Here is a 6,947-nt window from a genome sequence, read left to right as displayed (position 1 = left end):
GAGTCAGAAGAAACTGATTCAGACAAGAATGTTGAGCTACGTCCTGGCCCCTTAGAATTTGTCAGTCTTGTTTCTGTTCCTCTACTGCCTCCTTGCAGAAGAGGCCTTCTGGGGAAGCCATTATAAGTTCTTTGCTACCTATTCCAGCTCTCCAGAATGTTCCTAAATGCACATCTTCCCTCTCATGGTCATTCATGAGGCAGCAAGGGAAAAATGTACGTCATGACATTTTGATGCCAATTCCCCCCTCATGTACTTGTATTTTGGGGCAAGTACAAAAGTGTAGAGCATGTGTCATGATGTTTCTTTATTTGGAATTGAGGCTGGCTGTAGATGGCTATGTTATTTATGTGTGTCTTTTTGGCAGGTGGCCATCACCATTTTTATTAAAAGATATTTGTGTAAATAAAGATGACGCTAAATGTTGGTACTTTGCTTTGTAACGTGCCTATTTCTTTTTTCCTAATTAAAATGATCTTAAAAAGAATTTAAAAAATCATCCTGAACTGTGACTATGTACCTCTGCACCCTCTCAATTTACTTGTCAGTTATCTTAACGTTTCCTGTTCTTTTGAGTTTTTCCTGGCAATCATTTATTTACATTTTGCAGTGGTTACTTTCTATACAGGTTTCTAAAATGGATAAATTACTAGATGATATTTTGTTACATGTTGACAAAACATACTTGTTTCCTTAAAATGAATTTAAACAACAAAACCTGAAGCTTAAAAAAGAGACATCACTTCCTATTTTTTATCTATAAGTTAATTGCTTTGCTATATAGATCCACAATATCCTCAATACCTGTTTTTAAAACAGTTACGTTTCAAGCAATCTAAAAATGTAAAGTCCCATATGTATTTTATCTATAGATCAAGAGAATGACAATTCTCATTTTTAACAAATATTTCCTAAAAGCATTAAATTGTATGTTAGCATCTTTTGAGTTAGTCCATTAAAAAATCCCTCCAAATAAAGCGTAATTAATTAATCTCCAATATCAGAATATTTTTTTTAAAAAATTTCCAAGAATATAAGATAAATTAGATTTTGTGTGATTCTACATATACCTCCTTCAGCAAAGGATCGTTACCTTGTGGTGCTGGAGCTTGAGCACCTCAATGATGCCATGAGCTAAACCGTGAAGGGCCACCCAAGACGGGAAGGTCATGACAGAGAGGTCAGACTAAATGCGATCCCTGGGGAAGGTAATGGCAACCCACCCCAGTATTCTTGCCATGAAAACTAAATGGATCAGTACAACCAGAAGTATGTCGGTATACCACTTCCGTATGTCGGAAGATGAGACCCCCAGGTCGGAAGATGGTCAAAATGCTACTGGGGAGGAACAGAGGATGAGTTCAACTAGCCCCAGACGTGATGACGCAGCTAGCTCAAAGCTGAAAGGACGGCTAGCGGCCGACGGTGCTGGTGGTGAACGGCGAATCCGATGTTCTAAGGATCAACACGCCATTGGAACCTGGAATGTAAGATCTATGAGCCAGGGCAAATTGGATGTGGTTATTGGTGAGATGTCCAGATTAAAGATAGACATTTTGGGTGTCACTGAACTGAAATGGATTGGAATGGGCCACTTCACATCAAATGACCACCAGATCTACTACTGTGGACAAGAGGACCACAGAAGAAATGGAGTAGCCTTCCTAATTAATAGTAAAGTGGCTAAAGCAGTGCTTGGATACAACCCAAAAAACGATAGAATTATCTCAATTCGAATTCATGGCAAGCCATCTAACATCACAGTGATCCAAATATACGCCCCAACCACAGATGCTGAAGAAGCTGAAGTAGAGCAGTTCTATGAGGATCTGCAGCACCTACTGGACAACACGCCTAAAAGAGATGTTATTTTCATCACGGGAGACTGGAATGCTAAGGTGGGCAGTCAAATGACACCTGGAATTACAGGTAAGCATGGCCTGGGAGAACAAAATGAAGCAGGAGATAGGCTGATAGAATTTTGCCAAGACAACTCACTCTGCATAACAAACACTCTCTTCCAACAACCTAAGAGACGGCTTTATACATGGACTTCACCAGATGGACAACACCGAGATCAGACTGACTACATCCTTTGCAGCCAAAGGTGGAGGACATCTATACAGTCGGTAAAAACAAGACCTGGAGCTGACTGTAGTTCCAATCACGAACTTCTTATTGCACAATGTAGGATCAGACTAAAGAGATTAGGGAAGACCCACAGATCAGCTAGATATGAGCTCACTAATATTCCTAAGGAATATGCAGTGGAGGTGAAGAATAGATTTAAGGGACTGGACTTCGTAGACAGGGTCCCAGAAGAACTCTGGACAGAAGTTCGCAACATTGTTCAGGAGGCGGCAACAAAATACATCCCAAAGAAAGAGAAAACCAAGAAGGCAAAATGGCTGTCTGCTGAGACACTAGAAGTAGCCCAAGAAAGAAGGAAAGCAAAAGGCAACAGTGATAGGGGGAGATACGCCCCATTAAATGCAAAATTCCAGAGGTTAGCCAGAAGAGATAAGGAATTATTTTTAAACAAGCAATGCACGGAAGTAGAAGAAGACAATAGAATAGGAAGGACAAGAGACCTCTTCCAGAAAATTAGAAACATCGGAGGTAAATTCCAGGCCAAAATGGGTATGATCAAAAACAAAGATGGCAAGGACCTAACAGAAGAAGAAGAGATCAAGAAAAGGTGGCAAGAATATACAGAAGACCTCTATAGGAAGGATAACAATATCAGGGATAGCTTTGATGGTGTGGCGCATTCAAGCTCACATCCTGAAGAGTGGGGTTGAATGCGCCTTAAGAAGCATTGCTAATAACAAGGCAGCAGGAGACGACGGCATCCCAGCTGAACTGTTCAAAATCTTGCAAGATGATGCTGTCAAGATAATGCATGCTATATGCCAGCAAATTTGGAAAACACAAGAATGGCCATCAGATTGGAAAAAATCAACTTATATCCCCATACCAAAAAAGGGAAACACTAAAGAATGTTCAAACTATCGAACAGTGGCACTCATTTCACATGTGTCATGCGCTGCCTACCTCTGAATAACGTTCAGACACTGGTTTGCATAGCAGGCTCTGGTTTATTTCAGGGTAGGTACAACGTTGGTAGGAAAAAGCTGAGAGTGACAGGAGCGCGCCGGTGCGGGGTTTAAATACCCCGCGCCGGTCAGCGCCCCCTCGCTCTCGGTCACGTCACCCCCCTTTGTCCCATGCGTTGCCCTGCCATTGGTTGAGGGTTTCCAGGATCGCCCATCCTCAGGTTTTCATTCTTCTGCTGATTGCTTTCAGCTGGGCGATCCCTGTTGTATTGCCGCTGATGGCTTAGGTGGCTCCGTGATCCGTTTAGCTATTGTTTGTTAGCCGTTAGTCGTTGTGGGTTGATGGCTACTTAACTTGTACCCCTTCACCTATTTCCTTGTCATTGTCATGAGTGCCATTGCGCTGATGACTTTAGCTCAACGGCACTCATGACATACTGCCCCCTTTCCGAATAGTGTTCTCCCCCGGGTTTCTGGGTTTTCCCCATGGAGCTGTCAAAATGCCACATTTTTTTTTTTTTTTTTTTTCAAAGTTCCCGCCGGAGTAGTTGTCGCCCCTCCCTTTGCTCCTCCCTCTACCACGTGCCTTCCCAGGGTGTGTCCATGGTGCGCATGCTCGGGTTCTGACCTGGCGTGCGCATGCTCCAGCCACACCCTGTTTGTTTGGCTCAGTTCGGCGAGGCGAGAGGCGTGGCTGGTCGGGTGCTTCTCAGCTCCAGGTAGGGCCCTTCTTTTCTTATTTAGAGTGCGTCGCCTTTGTTGTGTCTCTTGGGCGTTGCCCCCAGGTTGCCCTGTTGACTTGCTTGCCACTCCCCTGCGGCCGGGGGGCGGGGGGAGGGTGCTGGCGATCGTTTGTCACCACCCCGTGGGCCCGGGGCGGGGGGAGTGAGTCCCGGGGGGGGGAAGGTCCACCCAAGTCGCGGGCTTGGGGGGGGCCCTTTCCCTTGGGGCACGGGAGGCGGGGGGAGGCCTGCGGGGGGGGGGTTTGGTTTTGCTGACCTTGGTTGCGGTTTGTCGGGGTATGCCCGGTGAAATGCTCTGGTCAGGTCAGGCGCGTTAACGTTGTGCGCCGCCACCCATTCCGGGTGGGGGAAGTGTTTCCACCTGACCAGATAGTGTAGGGTTCCTCGTTGCTTGCGGGAGTCGAGGATGTCCCTTATCTCGAAGTGGTGTTGCCCGTCGATCATGAGCGGTGCGGGCTGTGGCGTGCTTGGGTGCCATCGGGAGGTGGTTGCCGGTTTTAGGAGGCTGGTGTGGAACACCGGGTGGAGCCTCCGGAGGTTGTGTGGCAGGTCCAGGCGTATTGCTACCGGGTTCACTATTTGCGTGACTCGGAACGGCCCGATGTACTTAGGCCCCAGTTTTTTCGAGGGTTGGGTTGACTTTAGGAACTTGGTGGAGAGATAGGCCATATCCCCCGCCTGGAACGTCGGTTGTAGGCGCCGGTGCTTGTCGGCCTGCTCTTTGTAAGCAGCCTGTGCCTCCTTTAGCGCCGCCGTGATTACTGGCCATGCTTCCGCGATCTTCCGTCCCCAGTCGCTGGCGTCCACCTGGGGTTCCGGGGGTTGAGGTAGCTCCGGGATGGGGACGAAGTCGCGCCCCGAGACTACTTCGAACGGGGTTTTCCCCGTGCTCGTGTGGACGGCGTTATTGTATGCGACTTCGGCGAACGGGAGCAGGTCAGCCCAGTCGTCTTGGTGGTAGTTCGTATATGATCGTATAAATTGCTCTAAGGTGGCATTAAGAACCTCAGTGGCTCCGTCCGTCTGCGGATGCCAAGCCGTAGATAGGGCCTGTTGGGTCCCCGTCAGCTTCAGGAAGGCCCGCCAAAATTTGGAGGTGAACTGTGTGCCCCTGTCGGTCACCACACGTGCGGGACATCCGTGTAGCCTGTACACGTGGATGAGGAAGAGTTTGGCTAGTTGTTGTGAGGATGGGACCGACGTGCAGGGGATGAAGTGGGCCTGCTTTGAGAAGTAGTCCTTCACCACCCAAATGGCCGTTTTCTTCTGGCTGGGTGGGAGGTCCACTATAAAATCCATAGAGATTTCCTCCCATGGGCGGGAGGGTTCTGCCACCCGTTGCAGTAGCCCCGCGGGTTTGCCAGGTGCCCGTTTGGCCCTAGCGCACGTTGGGCAGGACGCCACGTAGGTTTTTACGTCTCGCCTGAGCGCGGGCCACCAGAATTGGCGCCGTGTGAGGTGTAGGGTCTTGAGGAACCCAAAGTGTCCCGCTTGCTTGGCGTCGTGTGACCTATGCAAGATCGCCTGGCGTTGCGAGTCCGGGACGTAGATTCTGCCTTCCCCCCATGCCAGGTCTTGCGCCATCGTTACCTTGTCGGGGTTTGCCAGGAACCAGGGGTCGGTTTTGAGGGCGGCGGCGAGGTCCTTGCGCATTCCCCCTGGTAGTTGCGGTTGGCTTCTTTCCGTCGCCGGTTGTCCCGCCGTTGGCTGCGCCGTAGCGTCGAGCTGCCTCCGTGCGCCGCTTCGGGTGGTCACGGCCATCCCCAGTTGCGAGGCGGATAGGACCGTCCCAATGGTGTCTGGGGCGGGCTCTTCGTCTTGGGGCAGCCGGGAGAGGGCGTCGGCCAGGAAGTTCTTCTTGCCCGGCATGAACTTCAGTTGGAAATCAAAGCGGCTGAAGAATTGGGCCCATCGGACCTGTTTTGGGCTAAGGCGTCTAGGCGTTCGTAGGGCCTCGAGGTTCCGGTGGTCCGTCCAGACCTCGAATGGTTGGGTGGCTCCCTCGAGTAGGTGTCGCCATGTCTCTAGTGCCGATTTCACCGCGAAGGCTTCTTTCTCCCAGACGTGCCATCGCCTCTCTGTCTCGGAGAACTTCCTTGACAGGTAGGCGCATGGTTTCAGGAGCCCCGTGGAGTCTTTTTGTAGCAGGATGGCTCCCAGGGAGAAGTCTGAGGCGTCGGCTTGGACCACGAACGGCCGTTCTGGGTCCGGGTGCGCGAGGATTGGCTCCGTCGTGAACAGCGCTTTCAGCTTGTCGAATGCGGTCTGGCACGCGGGAGTCCAATTCAGCACTGTGCCTGGGTTCTTGGCGCGTCGGGTGTCCCCCACCCCTTTGGTTTTGAGGAGGTCCGTTAAGGGGAGGGCTATCTCAGCGAACCCCCGGGCGAATGACCTGTAGAAATTCGCGAATCCCAGGAAGCTCTGTAGTTGCCGTCTGTTGCGGGGCCGCTCCCAGTTTAGCACTGCTTCGACTTTTGCGGGGTCCATTTCGATGCCGTCCCCGGAGATTCGATACCCCAAATAGTCTAGGCGCTCTTTGTGAAACTCGCACTTTGTAGGCTTTGCATAGAGCTGCGCCCTTCTGAGCTTGTCGAGGACTTGCCTGACTAAGGTTACGTGTTCCTCGTGCGTTTTTGTGTAAATGAGGACGTCGTCGATGTAGACCAGGACCCCTTTAAACAGATGTTCATGCAGTACCTCATTGATGAGCTGCATGAACACCCCAGGGGCCCCCGCGAGTCCGAAGGGCAGTACCTTGTACTGGAACGCGCCTAGGGGGCAGTTAAACGCCGTCTTCCATTCGTCCCCCTCCCTGATTCGGATGCGATAGTACGCCTCGCGAAGGTCCAATTTGGAAAAGACTTTGCCCGTGGACAGGTGGGCGAGCATGTCCTTCACCAGGGGTAAGGGGTATTTGTTGGACAGGGAAGCCGCGTTTAGGCCCCGGTAGTCGGTGCAGAGCCGTAGGGTCCCGTCTTTCTTCTCCCGGAATAAGACGGGGGCTCCGACCGGTGAGCATGCTGGCTCTATGAATCCCCTGTCTAGGTTTTTATCGATGAACTCCCGGAGGGTTGCCATCTCCTTCGGGGTCATCGAATAGATCTTTGGTCTAGGTAAGGGGACGTCGGGCAGTAGGTCGATCCGGCAA

The sequence above is a fragment of the Candoia aspera genome, chromosome 3 (genome assembly GCF_035149785.1).
Source record: "Candoia aspera isolate rCanAsp1 chromosome 3, rCanAsp1.hap2, whole genome shotgun sequence".
In the NCBI taxonomy this organism is placed as follows: Eukaryota; Metazoa; Chordata; class Lepidosauria; order Squamata; family Boidae; genus Candoia; species Candoia aspera.
The sequence above is the reverse complement of the archived record's forward strand: the minus strand, read 5'-3'. Positions refer to the sequence as shown.